Source organism: Octopus sinensis, linkage group LG6, assembly GCF_006345805.1.
Source record: "Octopus sinensis linkage group LG6, ASM634580v1, whole genome shotgun sequence".
NCBI lineage: Eukaryota > Metazoa > Mollusca > Cephalopoda > Octopoda > Octopodidae > Octopus > Octopus sinensis.
The window spans coordinates 43,777,448-43,804,137 of NC_043002.1; the positions used below are offsets into that span (position 1 = coordinate 43,777,448).

At 37.3% G+C, this 26,690-nt stretch overlaps 1 protein-coding gene and 1 long non-coding RNA gene across 2 annotated transcripts in view; both read left to right on the forward strand.

The window, feature by feature from the left end:
* The window catches only part of LOC118763901, a 16,364-nt gene extending 6,982 nt beyond the window's left edge, over window positions 1-9,382 (forward strand). Inside the window, exon 3 of the long non-coding RNA XR_004999661.1 lies at window positions 9,261-9,382. This is a non-coding gene — a long non-coding RNA (uncharacterized LOC118763901). The remainder of the gene's footprint in view (window positions 1-9,260) is intronic.
* The window catches only part of LOC115213076 (TRAF3-interacting protein 1), a 238,366-nt gene that overhangs the window by 35,322 nt on the left and 176,354 nt on the right, over window positions 1-26,690 (forward strand). The gene's annotated exons all lie outside the window — the stretch shown is intronic.

Below are 26,690 nucleotides of genomic sequence, written 5' to 3' on the forward strand. Positions count from 1 at the left end.
ATATATATATATATATATATATATATATATATACACACACACATACATACATACATACATATATATCAGTGGCGTGCGGTGACTTCCGGGGCTGGACATGCAATGAATTTCTTGCCCCCCCCCCCCCGGGGGCAATTTTTCAGGAAAAAAAATTTTTGAATTCCTACGATTTACATATGGGAGATTCTGAATATGCAATCAACCCCGTATGACCTAGAATTGAAAAAAAACGTCGCCCTGGTACTATTTAAGAAGAGTGGTCCCGTTGCGCGCGCTCGCGCATCTGCGCTGGCTAGTCGTGACTAGTCGATCCTACGACTATCTAGCAAAGTAAATAAATTTTTTAAACAAAATATATAAAACACAAAAACACAAAGTAAATAATGTTTTAAACAAAGTAAATAAAACACAAAGTAAGGATCGACTAGTCACGACTAGCTGGCGTGGATGATCGGGTGCGCGCACCGGGACCACTCTTCTTAAATAGTACCCATGATTTTTAAATTGTTTGCAATACTCATCAAATTTGTTGAAATTCGAAAGTTCCATGAATTTAAACTCTTCTAAGGATGAATATCGTGCTTTTATTTGGTCAACTATTGTACTGATAATTTTGTTATAAAGCATTTATAATGTTGTTGGGGCTCAATAGATATATTCTTGGATCTCTGAATTCCGATTCCTGCATCGACTCCATATTTTTCCCCCCGGGTTCAGTTCCACTGCGTGGCACCTTGGGCAAGGGTCTTCTACTATAGTCTCGGGCCGACCAAAGCCTTGTGAGTGGATTTGGTAGACAGAAACTGAAAGAAGCCCGTGGTATATATGTATATATATGCGTGTGTGTGTTTGTGCGTCTGTGTTTGTCCCCCTAGCATTGCTTGGCAACCGATGCTGGTGTGTTTATGTCCCCGTTACTTAGCGGTTCGGCAAAATAGACCGATAGAATAAGTCCCGGGGTCGAGTTGCTCGATTAAAGGCGGTGCTCGAGCATGGCCACAGTCAAATGACTGAAACAAGTAAAAGAGATTGAAAAATTATCAAGTTTGTTTTCGAGTACACTTCTAGTTTTATCTATTTGATCTTTACAATACACTATGTCATGACTTTTACTCTGGAGGATGTTAAATATGAAAAAAGAAAAAATCTCACTGAATACTTCTAACAAAAATAAGAAATCAGGAGCTTTTAAAGTTTGTAAGAATCCAATTGCTGAATTTATGTTGGTATCATCCCATGCTTCAGGATTTTCAATGATGTGCTCAAAAAGGCTGATTATGAAATGATAATTTTCCTTTGTGGTAATAATAAGCCGTGAGGCTGTTGCCTTCGGAAATCTTTTTTTTAACAATGTTATCTAATGCATTAGCCCTTTTCGGTGTTAGTCTCCCACCGATATAATTAATTATTTTCCATCGAATTCTCCTTTCGAAAAACTATTTCTCAAAATATCGTTTATTACACACATTTCACTCATTTCGTAAAAGGCTGTTCTTATATACGAACACACGTGGAAGCGCCGGCGTAAACTGTAAGTCAATTTCAACAAAACAAAAAGATACAGAAAGTGGGTATCATGCGGTCAGCTCATAGCATGACATGCCACTGAGAGAAAGGGGGTACAAAATATTATGAACGACCTTTCCTCCTAGCATCTGTTTTATCAATTCACTAAGAGAGAGAGAGGAAGGAGGGACAAACTAAGAGACAGAGAGGGAGGTCATGCGGGTCTTCCCACAGCATAGCCACTAAGAGAAAGAGGAAGGGGGTAAAAATATTTCAAATGCCCTATCCCCTTAGCATGTCTTTTACACAAGTCGCTAAGAGTGAGAGAGAGAGGAAGGAAGGACAAACTGAGACAGAGAGGGAGTGTCTAACATGCTGGTCTTGTCAATGCATGACTTCTAAAAGCAGAAGTAGAGTCACTGAGAGAGAAGGGGAGAAAAATACAACTGGACGGATTTTCTTTGAAACAAAGTAACTATTTTATCTAATTTTCCGATCATATGGATAAAAAAATCACAGGGCATGCAACGCATACCTTGCATACCTGAGAGTGCACGCCCCTGATATATATATATATATATATATATATATATATAATATATATATATACAGGATGTATATCTATGTATGCATGAAGGTATATTTGGCCTCGTGCACTCACAGTTGCTAGATTGTGGATGCGGTTCCTGGCCGTGCTGGTGCATTGTGTTCATGTTGTTCTGTGATCTTTTCAACACCTAACATGTAGTGCACTTGTACAGGCAATGTCAATTTGATGGAGGGAGTTAGCTAATGTATGTACATTTATCACTATAAACAAATAATTTGTGCTGTTGTCCAGCAAAAACTGGGCTCTCGCTTCATCTTCGATAGGAAATTCCATCATATCCATTGTGCATTTTATGATGCTTTGCCCCTATTAATGCTATTTGCATGCACACACACACAGTGTAATGCCTGTTCTGTCTCAGCTGTTTTTACATAAACCTAGTTTGCTCCTCATACTCTCATCATCATCATCATCATCAATTAACGTCCGCTTTCCATGCTAGCATGGGTTTGGACGGTTCAACTGGGGTCTGGGGAGCCCGAAAGCTGCACCAGTCCAGTCAGATCTGGCAGTGTTTCTACAGCTGGATGCCCTTCCTAACGCCAACCACTCCGAGAGTGTAGTGGGTGATTTTATGTGCCACCGACACAGGTGCCAGACGAGGCTGGCAAACGGCCACGCTCGGATGGTGTTTTTTATGTGCCTCAACCAGAAACTAAATTTCCCTGCCGACTTTCATCCTCTCCATTGTTTATCACTTACCATGCTGATTTAATAACATACACATGCATTCTTCTCCAGCTGTTGTCATTCAGTTTTCCTACAAAGTGTCTATGTTGATAAATGACTGATTGTCCGAAGTGTTAATATCTCTCTTGCTTTTTCTTTCTGATGTAATACACTGATTTTGTTATTGTTGTTGTGGTTTTTCTCTCTGCTTCTGCACATAATTTCCCTTATGGATTAACTCTTCTTCCCCAACACAGATCCAACCCTTGAAATATCAGATTTCTTATTACTTTCTGTATATCATTTATCTTTTTTTTTTTTCACTGGGTTGCTGTCTTGAAGGGTTTATCAAATAAATGAACCCCCAATACTTATTTTCTCTTTTAAGTCTGGAACTTTATCCTTTGCTAACACAAACAAACCAGCACCAGCTCGCAAGCAAACACAAATACAAAGGTACACATGCACCCACACTCACAATATGGTGCTCCAGCATGACCACAGCCACATAGTTGAAACACATAAAAGCGACAAAAGATGTGTGTGTATACATGTATGTGTACACACAAATATATATATATATATATATATATATAAGAAAATAGTAAAGAGTGAAAAAACGACAGAATATTTGCGTCAAAATGTCTGGAGAATATTGGAAAATTTTTTTTCCTTTCCTTAAAATGACATAATTTTATACTTTTTAAAGAAATACCGGTTTCTGTCGTTTTTTCACTCTTTACTATTTTCTTATATATTCACCCACGTGCTTTACCAACAAACTTTCTTATCTATATATATATATATATATATATATATACTAGCAGTATAACCCGGCCTTGCCCGGGATTAAGTTATGATTATTAAGCTAATCAAGTTCTTTATTTCAAACCAAACTAAGTAATATAGACGTCAAATTTGGGCGAAATCCGTTGAAATTAGTTATATTATATATATATATATATAATATAATATAATATAAATATATGTGGGCAACAGACACGAACACAGATACACACATGTACGTACGTACACCTATTGCATGTTTTGTGCACGCATACATGTTCATAGACAGAAATAAATGATTTAAAATAAATATATCGTAATTGTTGTGTGAGAAAGTATATATACCATGATTATAAAATATAGTGTGCCTTACAAAAACAAAACATTTTACATTTTATTTTTTATGAATGTAGTCACTTTCTCTCTCTCCTTCTCTCACTTTGTCTTTCCAGTGAAACTCTCTGCCTCCTTCCACTTTTCTTTATCTTATTTTTTTTTTGTTAGCCGCCATCAAAAAGTAATGGCTGATATTTGTTATGGTTAAAAGCTATGGTTGAAAATGGTTGAAAATAGATTTTTACCCTATCCGCGGGTGCCTCAGGAAAAAAAATAAGTTGACAAAACCCAGATAGGATGTTGACAAATGTCCTCCTAAAATTTGAGCAACATGCGTGCTAATTTGTGGATGTGCATAAATTACAATCACATACACACATGCACACACATCCTCCCTTTCATATATATATAGGCGTAGGTAAGTAGCTTGCTTACCAACAACATGGTTCCGGGTTCAGTCCCACTGTGTGGCACCTTGAGCAACGGTTTTCTACTATAGCCTCGGACCAACCAAAGCCTTGTGAGTGGAGTTGGTAGATGGAAACTGAATGAAGCCCATCGTGTATATGTGTGTGTGTGTGTATGTATATGTTTGTGTGTCTGTTTGTCCTCCCAACATCGCTTGACAACCGATGCTGGTGTGTTTACATTCTCATAACTTAGCGGTTTGGCAAAAGAGACTGATAGAATAAGTACTAGGCTTACAAAGAATAAGTCCTGGGGTCGATTTGCTCAACTAAAGGTGGTGCTCCAGCATGGCCACAGTCAAATGACTGCAACAAGTGAAAGAGTAAAAGTGTATATATGACATGGGATAAGGTGGTGAAGCATGATCTTCAAATGTTGAGCTTCACTGAGGCAATGACAAGTGACCGAGACCTTTGGTGATTTCTTGTGGTTGAGAAGACTCTACAAGCTAAGTGAGATCATAGTTATGGCCGATGCCAGTGTCATTTAACTGGCCCTTTTAAAGCACCCTTCAATTATTGGGTAATATGCTGTGCTGGTCAAGACCTGTTGAACCAGATCATGGATGATGCCAGTGTCGTCTGACTGGTTCCCATGTAAAAAGCATCATTCGTGTGTTGGGCCTCATGGAGGCTGTGACGTCAGGCCGAATGAGATCGTAGTTGTGGCCGATGCCAGTGTCACATAATTGGCCCATTAAAAGCACCCTTCAGATGTTGGATGATATGCTGTGCTTTTGAAGACCTGTTGAACTGAGTAAAATCGTAGTTGTGGCCGATGCTAGTGCTGTCTGACTGGCACCCATATCGGTGGCACATAAAAAGCACCATTCAGGTATTGGGCCTCATGGAGGCAGTGACAGGTGACCAAGACCCTTGGTAATATACTGTGCTTGTGTTGACCTGTTGAGTCTAGTGAGACCATAGTTATGGCTGAAGCTGGTGTGAAGTCAATGGCACCCATGCTGGTGGCACATAAAAAGCACCCACTACATTCTCAGAATGGCTGGTGTTAGGGAGGGCATCCAGCTGTAGAAACCTTGCCAAATCAGATTAGAACCTGGTGCAGCCCTCCCCCTAGCTTATTAGTCTTCAGTCAAACCGTCCAACGCATGCCAGCATGGAAAGCAGACATTGAACGATGATGATGATGATATAGATAAATAGGTAGGTAGGTAGGTGTGTGTGTGTTTGTTTGTTTGTTTGTTTCTAATACATTTCAACCATTCAGCTGTGGTCATGCTGAAACACCACTATGACTTTGTATCTTTGCCATAGCCCTCTCATGTAGTTGATTTCTGCATGGTAGGATTCCATATTACCACTTTTGCATGTGCTTGTTTCTTGGATTATATTTGGTGTTAGGATTTTGACACTACATCCCTTGTCTGTACCTTATGTCAAGATTTTGGTTCAGCTGGTGTCATGTATATCAGAATATCCAATTTTTTTTTTTTTTGAAGACTTCGATATCCACATTATATAGGTTTCTTAACTCTTTCTGTAGCTTTTTGAACCCCAAGCTATTGCAGTACTGGGTCTTAGATTTAGCTGGAGTGGACAGTACCTTTGATTTTTGGCACTGGCATCCAGTACTGGCATTTGTATAACACTTGATGCTGAAGTTAAATACTAACCCTTTTAGAATTTTCCACCTGTAAATTATTATATCTCTCACATCTTCACTTTAGGAAGTTAAGTCATAGTTTTTCAGTCTCTCCCAGTAAGTTCATCTGCTGCCCTGTGACAATTTTTTCAGCTTCAAACTCCACTGTTTGTTTGACACTATACGGTGATCACAGCTAAGAGCAAATAGTCCAGGTGGCTGAGAAAAAAGGTCTTCAAACAGGATGAACCATGAGTTCTTGGTCTCTTGTCCTGAAGGACTTGAGTATTCATCCTGCAATCAAAGTTACACTGCAATCAAAGTTACTGCAATCTCAGAGTCATGGACAATGAAAGACTTGGAGATCAATGTGTAATGATGCATCATTTCATATATGCATCATTACATATACTACTTCCCAAGTCTTTCATTGTTTGTGACTCTGGGATTGCAGTACCTTTGTGTCTTGGGTATGCAGGCTGTAGTACATTTGTGAGCTGATATTACGATGCTTGAAGTTTCCGGGCATTTAACTGCATATGCTTTTGTTTTAGCCCACCTCTATGTTGCATATTGTCAAGGCTTCTTTATTGCCTGTAATAATTTTTTACCATCGGCATATCTGATAATAGGTGCAGGCTGGTTGTGTGGTTAGAAGTTTGCTTCCCAACCTCATTGTTCCAGGAATGGCTCCAGGATAGTTTCTTGGAGGACTCCACTTGGAATTTGTATTACCCTAGAGAGGGCAACATTAGCTGCTACTGCAGGAGTTCTATCTTTTATGATGTTATATAGCCACTCTACATGACACTGTAGATTTGATTTCCAGTTTGTTTTGTGTGTGTGTGTGTGTGTGTGTGTGTGTGTTTGTATATATATATATATATATATATATATATATAATAATAATAATAATAATAATATTAGGGAATAGATTATTATTCCAACCTTACAGGTAAAATTCAGTATAATAATATAATATATCGAATTTCGTAATATATAATATATGTATATCACTAATGTAGAGACGAGCCACCATTCCACAACTCAGTCAATGAAGAACCCATCCAAAACCATGCTATGAGACATATACCATACAAAATACTAATCTAAAATTTTAATAATATATAATATTGAACAGTAAGATTAATACAATCATATCTCTCTCTATATAAACGGCAGTTTGTCTGTCTGTGTGTCTGTCAGGTTGTACCCTCACCCTGACCATGGCTTTCAACCGATTCTGATGAAACTTGACACACACATAGCCCAATGTCATAATTCAAAACTAACGCAGCGAAAATTTTGAAAAGTTCGCCCAGTTCTGAAAAAATCGATAAATTCGACATGGGGTTGAGAATCTAAGCTTTTTATATGTAACATATTTTCTGTTTTAGTTTTCGCAACTTGCAATTGATTTTCACCAAACTCATGGTGAAGCTTAATGTTACCCTAAGAAACTTAATTCTGACGTTAGTTTTCCATGCAATACCTTACCATCAGAAAAAATTGATAAAATCATGCCATTTTGGGAAATCGCGTTCAAATTCAAGATGACATATTTTCGACAATATCTTTCACAAATTGCGTCCCCTAGACAGTCTGTGGTTTGTGTTTAATACACAAATCGGTTTGCTATGTGTGCTACATATAATTTAATTAACCGATTTTTTCCAATAATAAAGTATCCTATTGGAATAAAAAGGGCCATATAGCTCCTTGGAGCAGACATGATGCTCGCTGTGAATTTAAAAAGAACTTCAGGCATTCTCAGTTTCTTGTTGAACTCTGCTTCGCAATGTCCATCAATAAATCCCAAGGCCAAACGCTACAAGTCGCTGAGTTACATTTGGGCGAACAGTGCTTCGCCCACAGTCAACTCCACGTGGGCTGTTCACGCGTTGGGAGGTGCAATGATGTTTTCATGTTTTAACCCAAAGGGACAACTAGGAACATCGTATACACAGAAGTATTCGAGTGAAGAAAAGACATTGCAACCTACACATGCGCCTTCGTTCCCTAGAAGGGAAAGGACTAGATTGGGATTAGTTGTTGCCTACTAGGGGCTCTTACATATCCGGGCTATGCTGCTAGTAATATATAAGAGCAAATACTTTAAAAATCACAGCAAATACCATACAAAGAAACATTCATCATAAAGATATCAATCTAAAATCAAATAAAGTATATATTGAACAATAAAAATTAATACAATAATATAATGTATAAAGTACGTACTTGTACATCGACTACGCTCATTTCATGGCTGCATTAGGACTATATAAAATCATATAAGCAAACCATCTCATTTTAACATATATTTATCGCAATTATATGAAAATATCTTCAAATAAAGTAAATTTTTTCAGTAAAATTGCCATTGGCTTCAACCACAGCCTCCAGATGACTTCGGAATCTCCTGCAGCTCTTCTGGACGGTCTCTTTGTTTAAGATGGTGAATGCTGTTACAATCCTTGATTTCAGTTCATCTTTGGTGTTACAAAGAGTTTTGTTGGTCTCTCACTTAACTGTGCCCCACACATAATAATCAAGGGGTTTGCAGTCTGGGAAGTTAGGTAGCTGGATGTTAGGGGTTATGTGGTCACAGAAATTGTCTGACAGCCATGACTGGGTTCTGCTTGTGTGGCATGGTACAGAGTCCTGTTGCCAGACATATGATCTTCCAGCAGCACTACCTCCTCAAGGTACTTGATGAAGGCCTCCATGTTGAGTCTGAGGCCGTGTGAGAAGATGAATGGAAGCATAACATTGCCATCACTAGTGATCATTCCAAACACCATGATGTAGGCTTTTGATTTTTGTTACTCTCGGTACATGTTTTGGGGACATAGCAAGCCAGTAGTTGTTCTGTGTGTTCACCATCTGATCCTGACAGAAATTTTTCTCATCTGAGAAAAACCAGAGCATGTTCAGTTGGAGGGGATACTGGAGTCTGTTCAGAAGTTTCGTAGTGCAGTCCTTCCTTTTGTCCTTGATGGCTTGGGATAAAAATTGGCCATTTCTTATCTTGTATGACGAATACCGAATGTCTTCATGCACTGCCTGCCTGCCTGATAAGAAACTCAGACACTCCCATGTCCCAGGCAATGAAACTGATTGACTTGGAAGGATTGTTGTCAATCATGGCCTAGATTTCACCAACAAATTCAGGAGTTCTTTTCTTATCAGAAAGATCAGAGTGAGTTTTCTAAGCTGCCATATCTTCATAATCACTATTTGGCTCATCCAACTCTTTCTGAATCCTCTGCACTATCCACAGATTGACATCCAAACACCTTGAAATATTCATATTGTAGCTTCTGGCATAAATGCCATGCAGTACAACATGCCGTTTCCAAATTTCTAGCAGAGTGAATTGCGTCATGGTGCTGTTCTTCTCACAGATGGTGCCCAACTGACCCTACTATACTACTGTGTAGTCAACAAAATCAAAAACAGTGTGCATACGTGAAATTAAAAATATAAAATGGTGACAATTTATCAATCGCACCCTGTATATATATATATACATATAAATGTATGTATTTATGTGTGTATATATATATGTGTGTGTGTGTGTGTTTATATGTGTGTACATATACATGTATGTATGTGTATGTATATATGTATGTGCACATACATGTATGATTGTTTTTGTGTGTGTGTATATATAATACAATTTGATACAATGGCCTCCTACACAGTTTCTGTTTACTAAATTCACTCACAAGGCATTGATTGATTGGTTGGTCATTGGCCTGAAGCTATAATAGAAAGCACTTAAACAAGGTGCTGCAGAGTGGGTCTAAACCCCAAACTTTATGGTTGCAAAGTGAGCTTCCTAATCACATGGCCATACCTTACTTCACTTGTGGCATTTCTTTTTTCCCTTTACTATTACATACAATTTGCTGCCTTTTACTCTCAGATCGGTATGAAGTTCCCACTGTTCTGACTTTTGTGATTAATATGCTAACCCAGCTCATTGATAGCTTTTATTTGAACCAAGCTCCTAACCCTTTTCACTCTAGGTAAAAAAAAAAAAAAAAAGCTTTTACGGGGATTTGCTCCATGCATATTGGAGTTGTATGCTGGTATTTGTATCCAATTATTGTATCTTACTAAGGTTCTAGTTAATAATATTGAAGCTACACGCTTCAGTTAGGGTGGAAATTGCATCGATAGCCTCTTTGTATTTAAAATCATTTCACAGAACTCACTAAATCCTCCGGCGAAATCGTTTCCTAATAATTATCCTCTTCTGCTGCCTTTCTACTTTATTGTTCACTGAGTGTGAATGTATTGTGCTTGTTATTATTTATTATGAAAGGTTTTGATTTTAAAGGTTGTTAGCAGGCATGTAATTATTTATTAGCTGCCTGCCAGCCACTTTTAAAATTAAACCTCCTGTCGTTGTCATTATCATCATCGTCATCATTGTCATCATCATCATCATTGTTATCATCATCATAGTCACATGCGAGTTTCTACTGAGCCATCAGGTGTACCTTTGCGCTCTTGAAATATTGCTTTTTTGTTTTTCTTTTGTTTTGTTTTTTTTTGTTGTTTTTTTTTTTTAATACGTGGGATGGTATTTTTACATTACATCATTTAATCTGTTGTGGCGGTTTGTGTTGCTGTTGTTTTTGTTACTACTTCAGTGCTCAGAATATTTTCGTTTGTGACTTGCATTAAAGAATTACAGAGGTGGCGATTGCACAGAGTTTGCATTTGTGTAAAATTGTGGCGATTGAGTGGACTCTGTGTTGTTGAGGTTGGTTTGTAACTTTGGGGCAGTAATTGTATAAAGGTAGATACCATGTAACAATTATGGGAATTGATTGATTAGATTACATATTGTGCAAGGTGAGTGTCATTGTATAGCCACAGGTGATCACTGATGATGGAATGGGTTTCACCTGCGATGAGCCCATATTTTTAGATGTACACTTAAGATCGCATTATTCAATGTATCATTTTCTTATTTAAAACTGACTGTAGGTGGTGATTTGAGAGAGATTTAGCTGCTGTTTCTAACATTTCACATGACCACATAGGGGTTTCCTTGTTATTTTATTGATTGGCATTTGGATATGTATATAAGCTGTGTTATGGTATAGGTAGCAACTGTACTATTATCATTGTTGTTCAACCCATACCAGCATGGAAAACAGACAAAATGATGATGAGGATGAACTGCAATGTGTTTAGCAGTATGCCCCACGATAGAGTTTTTGTTATGTTTTTGATTATGTTGTTGTTTATTATACCCAGCCAAATGTTTATTATTAGTACTAGTTTAACTCTCATACCCTGCTTCTTGTCTTAATTTCAAGATTCTTGTACTTAATTATTTTACTGCCTCATTTTTGTGCCATCTTCTGCAAAAAAGGAATCTCACCTCCACCCTTGTTCATCATTCATTGCATTCGCTCCTACTCTCATTACTTATTTCTTTATTGCCCACAAGGGGCTAAACATAGAGGGGACAAACAAGGACAGACAAAGGGATTAAGTCGATTACATTGACCCCAGTACATAACTGGTACTTAATTTATCGACCCCAAAAGGATGAAAGGCAAAGTCGACCTCGGTGGAATTTGAATTCAGAACATAACGGCAGATGAAATACCGCTAAGCATTTCGTTTGGCGTGCTAACGTTCCTGCCAGCTTACCGCCTAATCTCATTTCTAACCAACTCTTGCCCTCCCATCACACTCTTATGAAACTATTCACCTGCTTTTTCTTCTCCTGATCCATTGTCCATATTGTCTCTTATGCTCATTTACTTGTACTTTAAGGGTAGCTCTGGCTCCCCATCACTAAAATCTTTATCTTTTTCCCAGCTACTCCCACCACAGCTTTATATAAAGAGGGACAGCCAAGTATACCCTCAATAGCAAGACACCTATCCTTGTTCCTCTATTATACTTTAGCTCTTCAACATCTGGCATAAAACCACTTCCTCCTTTGAAATACTCCTCCCTGCCATCAACTTCTTCGGTGGGGATTTCTTTTCCAGTCTTACAACTTATTTGGGTGACCTCACAAGTGCCAGTGGTGCAAAAAAAAATGAAAGAAAACCCGCCATGCTCCAAGTTAACATCCTAATCGTTACTAAGAACCTTTAAGTGAAAATTAAAGATAAAATTTTTGCTTTATACCTCATGATGATTATCTGACCTACCCCTGTTGATTTTTATATCAAAATAAAGCAGAAAAAGCCCTCTTCATGAGCATTGAATAAGAACTGCTGTTCATGAGTCGAAAAAGAAAAAAAAAATGCTACAAACTTTGTGAATGGGTGGGAATTACCAGGCTGATTGAGAGGTATTCTGGCATCATTATTCTGTTATTCTGGCATGATATGTGTCAGATTTTAACCAAAACTATATGAGAAGAAAGTCCACATCCAGAATTTTCAAATGGCATATAATTTTCTATGAGAAAAAGATTTGACATGAAAATAATCAAGCAAATAGTGTGGTTTTGCACTGTCAATCTGTACTTGCCTCCCTTCCATGGCACTCTGTAGTGATACCTACTCTTATACCAAGTTTGATTCATATGCCATTTTGTTACATGTCAAGTATTAGTATCTAGCCCAGTGAACTTTGCTGCTTAAGCAGCCAAAAGACTGGACAGCCAGAATGATAGGGTTAGTTGTTTCTTTGTACTTTTTGCTGAAAGCATTGCTCTTGAGCAACAGCTAAAATCAATTTCTGCTTTTAGTTCAAAGCTTATTTTTCTCGTTTTTTTTTCTTTCCTGAACTGACAAGTTCTGCAGGATAATTCAAGACATTTTCTTGAGTTTTCTTTTTATGTATTTTGCTGCTCCATTTTGAATTGCCTTAGATTTCTTAACTATCTCTGTTCTTTTCTATCATTATCAAAATCTTTCTCTTCAACATAATTAGCTTCATAGTTTGTACTTTAAGGAAAAGTTATTTTTATTGTTCATGTTCACTTATCAGTGTTCTATCCTTTTGCTTGATTCTTTTACTTTTTATGGCACTATTTGTTCCAAGTCTTTGTATTCCGAGTTCAAATTCTACTGAGGCTAACTTTTCTCATCCTTCCTTTCAGAGTCCTTAAACTTTTAGCATTCAGATTACTGTCAAATGTAATGCTTATTTATTCACATTGTTTTGAATTAATCATGCACTGCCTCATAGCTTCAAGATGTCAATGATATGATTGTTTATTTTCAGAATGACATTTTAGGGTAGATGGGATAGGTGTTATCATAAAACAGAATATTTGAGCCATGTATAGTGAAAGAACTAAAATAAAGCATCAGTACTGGTGTTGATTTAATCAACTTATTCTTTATCTCAATTTCAGGCCTTGGGTTTTTATCAGAAATAATTATTAAGGTGGAAGTCTTCATCATCATCACCATCATCATTTAATGTCTGCCTTCCATGCTGACATGAATTGGACAATTTGGCAGGAGCCAGCCCATGCAGAAGCCTGCACCAGACTTCTGTGTCTGTTTTGGCATGTTTTTATGGCTGGATGTCCTTCTTAACATCAACCACCCCACAGAATAGGCTGAGTACTTTTTACATGGTACCAGCACAGGTGAGGTCAGTTTTGGCATGATTTTTACAGCTGGATGCCCTTCCAAATGCCAACCACTTTACAGTGTGGACTGAGTGCTTTTTATGTGGTAGAAGCACTGGCAGGGTCACCAAGTAACTTTGCAAGACAAGGAATCTTTGAGAGGGGAGGGGGCATTGGAGGTGGTGATCTTGTGTCAGATGATGAAAGGTTAGAGTGTGACAGAGAGACAGAGATAAATTGATGTTTTACTGTAGTGTAGGTACCTGGCTACCCAGCCAGAGAGAGAGAGGAGAGAGAAAGAACAGGAGAGAAAGAGAGAGAGAGAGGGGGGAGAGAGAAAGAACAGGAGAGAAAGAGAAGAGAGAGGAGAGAGACAAGAGTTAAAAAGAAAGAGGGCAGGAACAGGTGTGCTGCATTATGGGAGATACAGGGTTACCTAGCTGAGTAACCATGTATCTCCTCTTCAGCAGCACACCTGTTTCTGCCACATTTTTGATCACTCTCCTTTTCTTTCTTCCAGCTAGGTATCCCTGTATCCCCTTTAATGCAGCACACCTGTTCCTGCCCTCTTTCTTGTTAACTCTCTGTCTCTCTCTCCCCTCTTTCTCTCCTGCTCTTTCTCTCTCCCCCTCTCTCTCTTTCTCTCCTGCTCTCTCTCTCTCTCTGGCTGGGTAACCAGGTACCTACACTACAGCAAACGGTAATGATGATGGCATTGATGATGGTGGCGGTGTTGATGGTAATGACGATGATGTCATTGTTGCTATTATTTAGTTGGGGAGAATGCTAGAAATAGCAACCTGATAGATCACATGTTTTATAATATTCTTTTCTACACAAGGCCCGAAATTTTGGGGGAGGGGGGCATGCAATTAGATTAACTCCAGTATGCAACTGGTACTTATCAACCCCGAAAGAATGAAAGGCAAAGTTGACCTTAGCAGAATTTGAACTCAGAATGAAATACTACTAAGCATTTTGCCCGGCGTGCTAACATTTCTGCCAGCTCGCTGCCTAATATTAAATGATAAATGAGTTAGTAATGATCGTTTTCCTGTAAGACTTGAAATTTTAATTAGAATTACATTCTGAATGACAAGAAGTGAAGGGAAACAACAGTTTTGATTTATAAAAATTAATCAAATATGAAATGCAGTTAAGATAATGATTCTGATCTTTAGCAGAATAGGCACATCTAATATAAGTGAAACATGCCTGGGGTTGTCATCAAACTGTTGAACATCCAGCTCATCCCTCCCTACATTCCATCATCATCATTATCATCCACTTTCCATGCTGGCATGGGTTAGATGGTTTGACTGAGGACTGGCAAGCCAGAAGGCTGCACCAGGCTCCAATCTGATCTGGCAGGGTTTCTACAGCTGGATGTTCTTCCTAATGTCAACCACTCCAAGAGTGTAGTGGGTGCTTTTTATGTGTTACTGGCACAGGAGCCAGTCAGAGGGCACTGGCATTAACCATGTTCAGATGGTGCTTTTTATGTGCCACTGACACGGGAGTCGGTCAGGGGGCACTGGCACTGGCTATGTTCAGATGGTGCTTTTTATGTGCCACTAGCATGGGAGCCAGTCAGGGGGCACTGGCATCAACCACGTTCAGATGGTGCTTTTTACATGTCACTGGTACAGGGAGCCAGTCATGTGACACTAGCATCAATCCACGCTTGAATGGTGCTTATTATGTGCCACCAGTATGGGTGCCTGTCAATTAATTTTAATTAGAATTTAGGTATTGTCTCCCCTACCTTTCTTGATCAGAATCAGTTATTTAAATAATGATTGGTGTTCTTATCATTAATGATGTAATTTTAAATCAATTAAATTTCTGGACTTACATAATCAAGTACAATAGCATGTACTTTATTAAGTTTTCATACTTCAAGCGTCCCTCTGCTTTTCCCCTGGCCACCTCTTTCTACATTCCAAGGTGAAATCCTTCCAGGGTTAACTTCATCTTTTTACTCATTCAGAACAATGACATGCACCAATCATGCATGGAGTTGATTCAAGCAGTTATACTCCTTTTCTACAATTATGCAACTGGTCTTAGAAAACATTTCACTATTAATTTTGTTATATTATGCCTTCACTGTATCATTAAGCACCACTCCATGTGACTTGGGTGTGTGCAATCTTTCACTAGCTTCAGTCATTAGACTGTGGTCATGCTGGAGCACTGCCTTGAAAAGACGTTTAGTTGAAGAATCGATCCCAGAACTTTTTTTTTTCTTTTTAAAGGTTGGTAGTTATTCTTTCAGTCTCTTATGCCAAACTGCTAAGTTACGAAGACATAAACACACCAACACCGGTTGTTAAGCAGTGGTGTGGGACAAATACAGGCACAAAGACACTTGCATGCACACATATATGTATATGTGCAATGGGCTTCTTTCAGTTTCCATCTACCAGACCCACTTGCAAGGTATCATGCAGTGGGACTGAACCCAGAATCATGAGGTTGTGATGCAAACTTCTTACCACACAGCCACACCTGTATCTGCAATGTTGTTTTTTTTCTGTTTCTGTTTTATTTGGAGTACTCTTTATAATATACATTCAATGACTATTGTTATCTTTCATTTTTTTTTTTATTTTACTTGTTTCAGTCATTGGATTCTGGTCATGACCAGAATCAAATGACTGGTCTTGAAGGGTTTTGGTTGGACAAATTGACCCCAGTATTTATTTTCTAAAGTCCAGTTCTTATTGTATTGATCTCTTTTTGCCAAACTGCTGGGTTACTGGAACACAAACTAACCAACTCTGCTTGTTAAGCAATGGGATGGGGGGGGGGGGCAAAGACAACAAACATACACCCCCCATCACATATATATATGTAGAGAGAGAGAGAGATACACATATAGATACATGAAGGCAGTGATGTTGATAAACAGGATTAGGCTTGATATATAAATATACATATATACATACAGATACACATAAAGATATAGAGATATGTATAGATGCAAAGAACTAAATATATTCAAATGATAAACATATATATACTAGCATATAGATATTTACATATATAAACAAATAAAGTTATGCTTACTAGGAGCATAAACAATACAGAATGCTAAAAAGAGAATACCTATATATATATATATATATATATATGAGCTTCTTTTTCAGTATTGTCTATCAAATCTAACTCACAAGGCTTTCATTGGCCCAAGGCTATAGCAGAAAGTACTTACCCAAGGTGCCATCCACTGGGACTGAACTCGAAACCACGCAATTGGAAAGCAAACTTTTTACCACATAGTCACATCTGTGCCTACTTTATAACACAAATTTGCATGCTAACTGGCTATTTCCTAAATGTCAGTATATAAATCTTGAGCTTTTGTTCATATAATTGTGTTTGCCTATTATTCTCGGAGTTGTTTCTGTTTCAAATCCTCACAATGTGAACTTCTCTATATCCACACTTTTATATTTGATTAGTTTTTTTGATTTCAGATATATCTAATATATTTTGTATTGTCCTCTTTCTTTAGATTTGATTCGTCATTTAGACAATAATGTTAGATATTTGCCTTAAACTCTCTCTCTCTCTCTCACTTACTTTCTCTGTTTGAATCAGTATTATCTCTTTGCTGAAATTGTTTGCACTGCATGACTCTTTAAATAATGTTATGTCTGTTGAGATAGCCAGAACTAATGTAACTGATTGTTTCTTTCTTCACAATCTCCACACATTCTGTGGTTATAGGCCAAATCTACTTGTAAGTTGTTTTGTATAACAATGCTGAGAACAACGTAACAACTTAATTCATATCTGATAATTTGTAATATACATACATCATCATCATTTAACATCCGCTTTCCATGCTGGCATGGGTTGGATGGTTTAACATGGAGCTGGCAAGCAGGGAGCTGTCCAGACTCCAATTGTCTGTTGTGGCATGGTTTCTATGTCTGGATGCACACCTTAACCCTTTTATTACCAACCTGGCCGAAACTGGCTCTGGCTCTGTAGTACAAATATCTTGTTTTCATAAGTTCTGAATTAAAATCTTCCGCTAAACCTTAGTCACAATTTATGTTCTTAACACTAGCTTAATGACAACTAAGTTATTTCACTAAATTCTTTGTTATATTTAAAATTGATTGAAAGAAACACAGAGTATCTCAAAATAAATACGGTAACGAAAGGGTTAATGCCAACCACTTGATAGAGTGTGCTGGGTGCTTTTTAAGTGCCACCGGCATAGATATATGAAGACAGTAATGCTAATAAACAGGATTAGGCTTGGTACATAAAAATACATATATACATACAGATTATATATAAATATATAAAAAGATATGCATAGATACAAATAGATACAAATTTCTGCAAAAACTTATGAGGTAGTGCATAGGTAGTGGTGCAGAAGAGAGATAATGAGGACTGTTGAGGAAATTCAGTGAATTTGGAAAAAGAAAGACATAGATAATTCATTTAATCAATGTATTTGATCAACTGTGGAGAGATCATCATTCAATACTTTTCGTTTCTGTTCTTTCATCTGATTGGACGATTCTTGAGCATATTGCCATCCATTTTGTCATTTTCTCTGTGACATTCCAAATTCTGGGGTCTGATCCTCTATTTTCCAAGTCCTTCTCTGTTAGGGTATCTTCCATTGTTGATCACCCAATTTATTTACATATCAAACCTGTATCTGTTCAGTGACCCCCTGCCTCCTGAATTCATCAGCTGGTCTTCCGTTATTCTTTGCCTTTCACACAGGAGAATATTACCCTTCTGATAGATCAGATTTGGCCCATTTCTTTCCACTCCCTACAACTCTTCCATTAATTAGGTTATTATCTAAGTAACCAACTATTAACTATAACTAGTGATCTGCCTGTGTAAGATCATTGTCTGCTCCTACTTCTAAACTATTCCAGTTAATTTGTGCATTGAAAGTCTTAGTCCAATCTCAGTGTATATCAGTTGTCTACATATTAATCTTGTCCGCTTCCAGATGGTTTAGAAATTCTGTCTTCTGTTTCTAATTAGCATTTAACTTTTTGTCCTGTTGACTTTGAAAACTCCAGTCTGTAGGCTGTTCTTCCTGGTTTAGCACTTGGCTGCTTTTTCACAGGTTCTGCAAAGTAACTAGATCATCAGCATTTAATAATTCCCAGGAACATTGACTCTTAAATAGAAGAGTGCTGCTTACTGCTCATATGTACATGGCTTCAAAAGCTGTTTTCACCATATCATTTGTCTACACCTTAATTTTTATAGCACTTGCTAACATGAAACCTTATTAAAGACTTTCTCTAGATTTATAAACGTAAAAAGCACCCACTACACTCACGGAGTGGTTGGCATTAGGAAGGACATCCAGCTGTAGAAACACTGCCGGATCTGACTGGAGCCTGGTGCAGCATCCTGGCTTCCCAGACCCCAGTCGAACTGTCCAACCCATGCTAGCATGGAAAACAGACGTTAAAAGATGATGATGATGAATTAGCATATAATAACACATATGTATGTGTGTAAAAAGTTGGAGTGGTTTCCAAAAACATTTCTAATGCTGATTCTTCATACTTTGCTGAGAATTTACTGGTGTAAATTGGCATAGATATGAAAAGTTGTATTAGTATATTAAGTGTATGATTAAGTTATGGAATGAAGTTCTACAAATCTAACCATATTTGTCAAAAATGGAGGAGATAAGATGTTAAAAAGTTGTAAGAAGTTTACTCATGCATATGATCCTTTCATACATAAATATAAATTCATTTTCAGAATTTGCAAATATCAAAGTACTCATCAGTGCAGAAAAATAACAGAGCACAGAAGTTAGACGTATGAGTTTCGTGTCTATTTGTTGGTATCCCTGTGTAATAGTAACGGGATTCATGTCAGTTATTAAACCACAACTAATGGATGAACTGTTAGAGGATGATATAAATATACTTTTCTACTTTAGCCACAAGGCAGAGTGGGGCAGTCAATTAGATCAAGCCCAAGTACACAACTGGTACTTAATTTATTGACCCCAAAAGGATGAAAGGCAAAGTTGACCTCAGCAGAATTTGAACTCAGAAGGTAAAGAGAGATGAAATACTGCTAAGCAATTCGCCCAGCATGCTAATGTTTCTTATTTCTTTATTGCCCACAAGGGGCTAAGCATAGAGGGGACAAACAAGGACAGACAAAGGGATTAAGTCGATGAGATCAACTCCAGTGCATAACTGGTACTTAATTTATTGACCCCGAAAGGATGAAAGGCAAAGTTGACCTCAGGAGAATTTGAACTCAGAACGTAAAGACAGATGAAATTACACAGGGATAGCAACAAATAGACATAGGTCCAACTTCTCAGATCTTTTTTTTTTCAGTTCTTATTTTTTCTGCACTGATGAGTACTTTGATATTTGCAAATTCTGAAAAATGAATTTATATCTATGTGCGAAATGATTGTATGCATGAATAAACTTCATAGAACTTTTTAACATCTTTTCTCCTCCATTTTTGACAAATATGGTTAGATTTGTAGAACTTCATTCTATGACTTAATCATACACACACACACACACAAGTGTACCTCACCCTAAGTCGTTAATTGGAGACTCAACTTAAGTCGACTTGCTCATCTATAGGCTAGGCCTAACCTAGCCTAAAGTGCTAACAGCCATTCCTCAGTGCTGTACTTTATTTGTGAATGTATTTTCGAAAAGACATGGTCAATAAAGGCCCATTTTAAGTTTACAAACAAATGTATTTATTATTTTGTAACAGTAAAAAAGAAAAAAAAAACTTAAGTATTTTAAATTTACCAATACATACAATTTGGTAATATTTACATTGCTAATAGCCATTCTCCAGGGCTATACTTTATTTATGAATGCATTTTCTATAAGACAGTTAATAAAAAACATTTTTTAAGCTTGCGAAGAAATAATCATTATTTTGTAATAAAGTAAAATAAAAAGTATCTTAAATTTACCAATATGTAAAGTTTGGTGGTGTTTACATTGTAGATGTAGATGTTCAAAGATCATTCACATCAGCATCATCAGCTGTTTCTGGCAGTTCTCGTTGTTGTTTGGTGTTTAAAAATCTGGTCAAGAGTGCCTTGAGCTGTCTTCTTTTTGTCAAGGATTATGTTTTAAGGGGCAAAAGCTTTGTGACAAGTCCCCATAATCTTGGAAAACCGTTGAGCATTTGGATCCATATATTTGAACATAGCAAGAACTTTTACGATATGTGCAAATGCTTGCTGCATTTTCTTAATGGTGAAGTGGCATGGTTCAGGTTTGACTTGCTTATCTTCTTTATTTTGTTGCTCATGAAGCTCCATTAAATCCTCATTCGTCAGGGGCTGCTTGTCTTTTTCAAATAAATCTGTGAAATCCATTTCCTCCAAATCCAATTCCAGCTCTTTGCTCATTGTCATGAATACTTTTTTGATAACAACATTATCAAAGCTCTTAAAATCATTCACAAATTGCGAGCATAGCTTCTTCCACACAGCATTCCTAGCCATCCTCTGAACATCATTCCATGCTGCTGCTATGTTCTGTACAGCTTTGTGGATGTCGTATCCCTTCCAAAAGTCACACAGTTTGACAGACTCATCAAAATCAGTAGCAAGTATTGCTTGCCGCAGTGTATGCTTCATATAGTAATACTTGAAGATAGCAATTATTCCCTGATCCATTGGTTGTAGAAGTAATGTGGTGTTTGGAGGGAGGTATGCGACGGAAACTTTGAGTTGAAAAGCTACAATGTTTTGTGGGTGGTCAAGAGCATTATTCAAGATAAGTGAAACCTTAAAAGGAACCCCCTTCTCCTTACAATATTTCTCTGCTGCTGGAATAAAATAATTAAAGAACCAATCTTCAAAGATAACAACAGTAACTTATGCATTTGAGTTAGCCATCCATATGACAGGTTGAGATGCCTAGGGTACGTTCTTCAGGACATGGGGGTTGTGTGCATGATACACAGGCAGTGGCATTAATTTTAAATCTCCTGCACAATTACCTTCCAACATTATGGTCCCATGTTCCTTTGAGACCTTGTAACCTGGAATTGTTTTCTCCTCCTTGGAAATGAATGAATGATATGGCAATTTCTTCCAATATTACCCGTCTCATTTATGTTGAATATTTGCTCTGTAAGAAACCCATTTAATTTGATGATCTTCAATATTGCAGGAAATTTCACTGCTCTGTGTTCGTTAGCTGATGCACTTTCATCTTGCTTCTGAAGGAAGTGATAACTTCTCCAGTTTTTAAATCTCATAAACCATTCTTGACTTTCCTTGAGCTCTACATCTTTCTAACCTAGATATTTTTTCCTTCAAGCCCTCAAACAAAGACAACACTTTCTCCAGAACAATTTCTTGACTAAGAGTAACATTCTGATGATTCTACCTCTCAATCTAAATAGAAGACTTTCCATTTCTTCAAAGATTTTCCTCTTTTCTTGTTGATGACAGTGTTCTTCATCCCTGGGGCTTCAGGTGTGATATGTGTTAAAATCTTGTCCGTATTATGCACAATCATCGATACAGTTGTCCAACTCACCCCAAAAGATCGTGTAATCACTACAACTTACTCACCTTTATCATGACATTTTATCATTGCCAACTTATCCTCCAACGTTATAGCACGACACTTGGCACTTTCACCAGGACTTTTTTTAGGCAGCATGGGGACGAAAATCAAAGTTACAAATTAATGTAAATGATAGAATCTAAATGATAAACAGACATAAACAAACCTGAATTCAAAACAATCACTAGAATCATGCCCATGCCTAACAGAAGATATTGGAAATACCAGTGCAATATGAGCACTGAAAGATAGATAAATAAAGCAACACAGCTGATTTCATGATTTAGGGAACTAGGCTACACTACATTGGTGTTTGTTTTAGCATTTACTGTATTTTAATATGATTTTATACTCTTTTATTCTTCTTTATTGTAATATGATCTTATGTCCTTATAATGTTTTTTAGGGTTTTTATGATTCCGATATTACTGGCGGACTGACATAAAGTCGAGTAAAACAACTTAACTTGATTTATATTTTACCATATATTAATTTTGAAGTCCAATGTATCTTCAAGATCAACTTAAGTCAAAATGACCTAAGTCGAAACAATTAAGCCAAGGTATCCCTGTATATGTGTGTGTAAATATATATATATATGTATCATCATCATCATCATCATTTAATGTCCGTTTTCCGCGCTAGCACGGGTTGGACGGTTCAACCAGAGTCTGGGAAGCCAGGGCTGCACCAGGCTCCAGTCTGATCTGGCAGTGTTTCTACAGCTGGATGCCCTTCCTAACGCCAACCACTCCGCGAGTGTAGTGGGTGCTTTTTACGTGCCGCCTGCACAGGTGCCAGGGGGGGGGGGGTCTGGCATCGGCCACGATCGGTTGGTGCTTTTAACGTGCCACCAGCACGGAAGCCAGCCAGGGCGGCGCTGGCATTGGCCACGTTCGGATGGTGCTTTTTATGTGCCACCGGCACAAAAGCAGTGCATGAATCTCTAAAAGAACCTTCCATTATTTTCTACTGTCTACATTTTTATAAAAGTCATATTTAGCTGTTCAGTAGCATTATCATAGGAGTACAATGACACTGGCACAATTGACCAATCATGGTTAGCATATTATGTAGTTGAATGCCAAGAGGTTGCTAGCCAATAACACTTGGAGAAAGCTGTCTGACATTTTTGTCTCAAAATTTTTGCACAATATATGCTCTTCCTTTGGCAAAAAAGAACTATTTTACTGTATTTAATATTGACAGCTGTCAGTTTTGCAATAAAGTGGCTGAAATCTGATTGCAAAGAATGTAGAATTATCAATAAGATTGTGACAAAGTTAGAAATTAAACTTTACGTGATGTACAGTCACTTGTTGCAGCATAGCCACTTGAAGATTTGTTATCCCAGCCCACAAGAAATATAATTTGTATAATTAGAATAACAAATTATTTCTTTGTGTTACGTGTCTTTATTGTGAAAGTTTAAAGAACAGATGTATTATGTTTCAAAACTGACTGAAGCTAGAATAGTTATATAGATTTTATTACAAAATATTATATCTACATAACACACGTTTATGTAATACTTCAACCCCAGATTAAACAACTCCAGGTTGAGCTGTCCTGTGGTCAAGGAAATTCTTGCCATGGTCATCTTGCTTTTCTCTATTTCAATCATAGATCTACATTCCAATATATCCATATTTAAGATGTTAGGGTGTGAGTTGAAGGGAATTTAACTGCTATTTCTAACTGACTGAGCAACTTTGTAGAGGTTCTCTTGATAGTGGTTGTATCAGTGGTTGTAGTGGTTATGATGTTACTGACGGTGGTGGCTGTGGTGAATGTAATATAGCATTGTTGATGGTTGTGATCTTGGTTTTGTTTTTGTTGTAAGTGGTTGTGGCAGTATTCTGATCTTGATCTGACTCTACCTGTAAAATTACCACCTCAGGTGTTGCTACCTCAAGATTCATCCCCTCAGGACACCTCACCTGAATAATTATTGTTCTCTTGCAAAGTGGCATTAGTTGTGAAAGTGGTGATGGTAGTGGTTTTAGTGTTGTTGTTGGGTGGGGATTATTGTGATGATGTATCAGTGAAATGTGAGTGCGTTCTGAACCCAATCTTGCCCCCATTACACCTGAAAAATTACCCGCCCTTCCCAGTGTTGCTTTGTGAAGATTCATCCCCCACAAGACATCACATCAAAAGAATCATCACCCTGGTGAAGTCTGAGGTAATGACTCTTCATTTGTTGCTTCTCATAAAGTGAAACAAAACTTTCTGGGAGAAGTTGGTGTCATCTGATTTACATCCTTTTGTAAAAGAAGACTGTAACATGAAAGCAGTGGCTTATTTAACTTGATTAAGTGTTGGAACCTGTCATTATTTGTAGTGATGAGAAAGAAGACAGTTACAAAGGTTAAAAGGAGGAGAGTAACAGTGGAGGCTAATAGGAAACTATTTGCAAAGTTGATTTTTTTGTTTATATATTGTGTATATTTACTGTTTCATCCTGTTACCGCTAACTTTTGCTACTGAACAAAGTACTCTGTTTAAGGCAAATCCACAAGTCGTCACTCATTGGAAAGAAAGTTTTTGTAGACATAAATAGCCATGATCATGTTGCAACAACTACTTCTATACTTTGTGCTCTTGTGGTCTTCAGTCTTTTAGCAAAGTTTAGTGAAAATAGCTGCAAGGACCAAGGGAAATATAAACAATGCCTTTATTATTATTTCCCCCACAGCTACCTCTGACACTGGCTCAACTGTTGCCACCATCATCACTAGCACTTATTGCACTGGAATGGTGAATATTCTGGTGAATATTTGTCTCAGTTTTGATGATAATTCACTCTATTTGCAATTGAATTTCAGCTACTTTGCTACAGAATCAACAACTATCATTATTAAATGAAGAAAAGAAAATTGCCGAAGGCATGACATGCATTATACAGAAAGTTGATGAAATTTGGACTGCTTTCCCTGTGTGCATATCTGCACATGATGGCATCCTGGTTTTCAACCACATGCTATATTTGTAATTGATCAATTGCTTTAACGAGGTTATTGTACTTCTCTGCCAATGCTACATGTTTGACTTAAATAAAAATATGGACAATCAGAAATAATAGAAAATCTTTGATTTTTTTTGTTTCTTACAGATTAACATGTAACTTTTATTGGCAACAATCAATTTTGAGACATATAAAGTTTTGCAAATTATTATGTACAGATAAAGTTGTTCACTGTGTTGTGTGAAAACTTTAAAAAAATCAGTCTGTAATTAGGTAATCAGCAAATGACTTAACTGCCTATTTTTGTATTTTGCTTCATAATACAGTTTTTTTTATGTTTTTTGTTGGAAAGACTTTTGTCTTGTGTCTCTATAAAAAATTTGGACTTGGCATTGAGTCCTGTGCATTTCAGCTAATGCTGTGCTTTTTCATTAACCACTTCCACTCTGCCTAATCTATTGGCCATGTAGAGAATTTTCTTGGCTATGTCATAGCATCACATTTTGCAGTCCTGTTTTAAATTTTGGCTTTGGTTTTTTTTCTTAAATAGATTCTCTAATTATTTTTCTATCCTCCTTACAACTGTTTACCACCCCAGCCTGTCTTTTTCTATTTTTTTAGATTTCATAAAAGTTGTAAAAACATTTTGTAACTATTTCTAGTTATTTTCTCTTTATTCCTTATTAGATAAAAAAGCTTGCAAAATTAATAAATTAGAACTACTTATTGTCCAGTACAGACTATTACTAATTTCCTTGAATTACTCTTTTACTTGTTTCAGTCATTTGACTGCGGCCATGCTGGAGCACCGCCTTTAATCAAGCAACTTGACCCCGGGACTTATTCTTTTGTAAGCCCAGTACTTATTCTATCGGTCTCTTTTGCCGAACCACTAAGTAACGGGGACATAAACACACCAGCATCGGTTGTCAAGCAATGCTAGGGGGACAAACACAGACACACACACACACACGCATATATATATATATATATATATATATATACATATATACGACGGGCTTCTTTCAGTTTCCGTCTACCAAATCCACTCACAAGGTTTTGGTCGGCCCGAGGCTATAGTAGAAGACACTTGCCCAAGGTGCCACGCAGTGGGACTGAACCCGGAACCATGTGGTTGGTAAACAAGCTACTTACCACACAGCCACTCCTGCGCCTATTGTTTTTCTTTGAACAGTATTATAATATTGAAGTCGATACAGGAAAAGCATGGAGATAGAGATGGGGAGCTCCTTGAGAATATTTCTCTTCTGTTAAGAATCAGTTTTATTGTTACAGCTCTCTCTCTCCCTCTTCAACTTGGTATATTTGTTTTCCATTTACTCATGTTATCTTTTTGATATACCTGCTTGTTAATCATCCTTATTCAGGACTACAGTTCTAGAATACAAGTGGAGAAAATATCATAAACAAAATGTTAATTAATCCATGCTCAGACCCACATTTCTTCAATTATAAAACTTTATTGATTAATAACTGATCTTTACATTAGTATGAACCTTTGCAACATTTCTTTCATTTTCAAAGTATTTTCCCTCATATTGAGGCTCTTATTGAATAAATTATAGC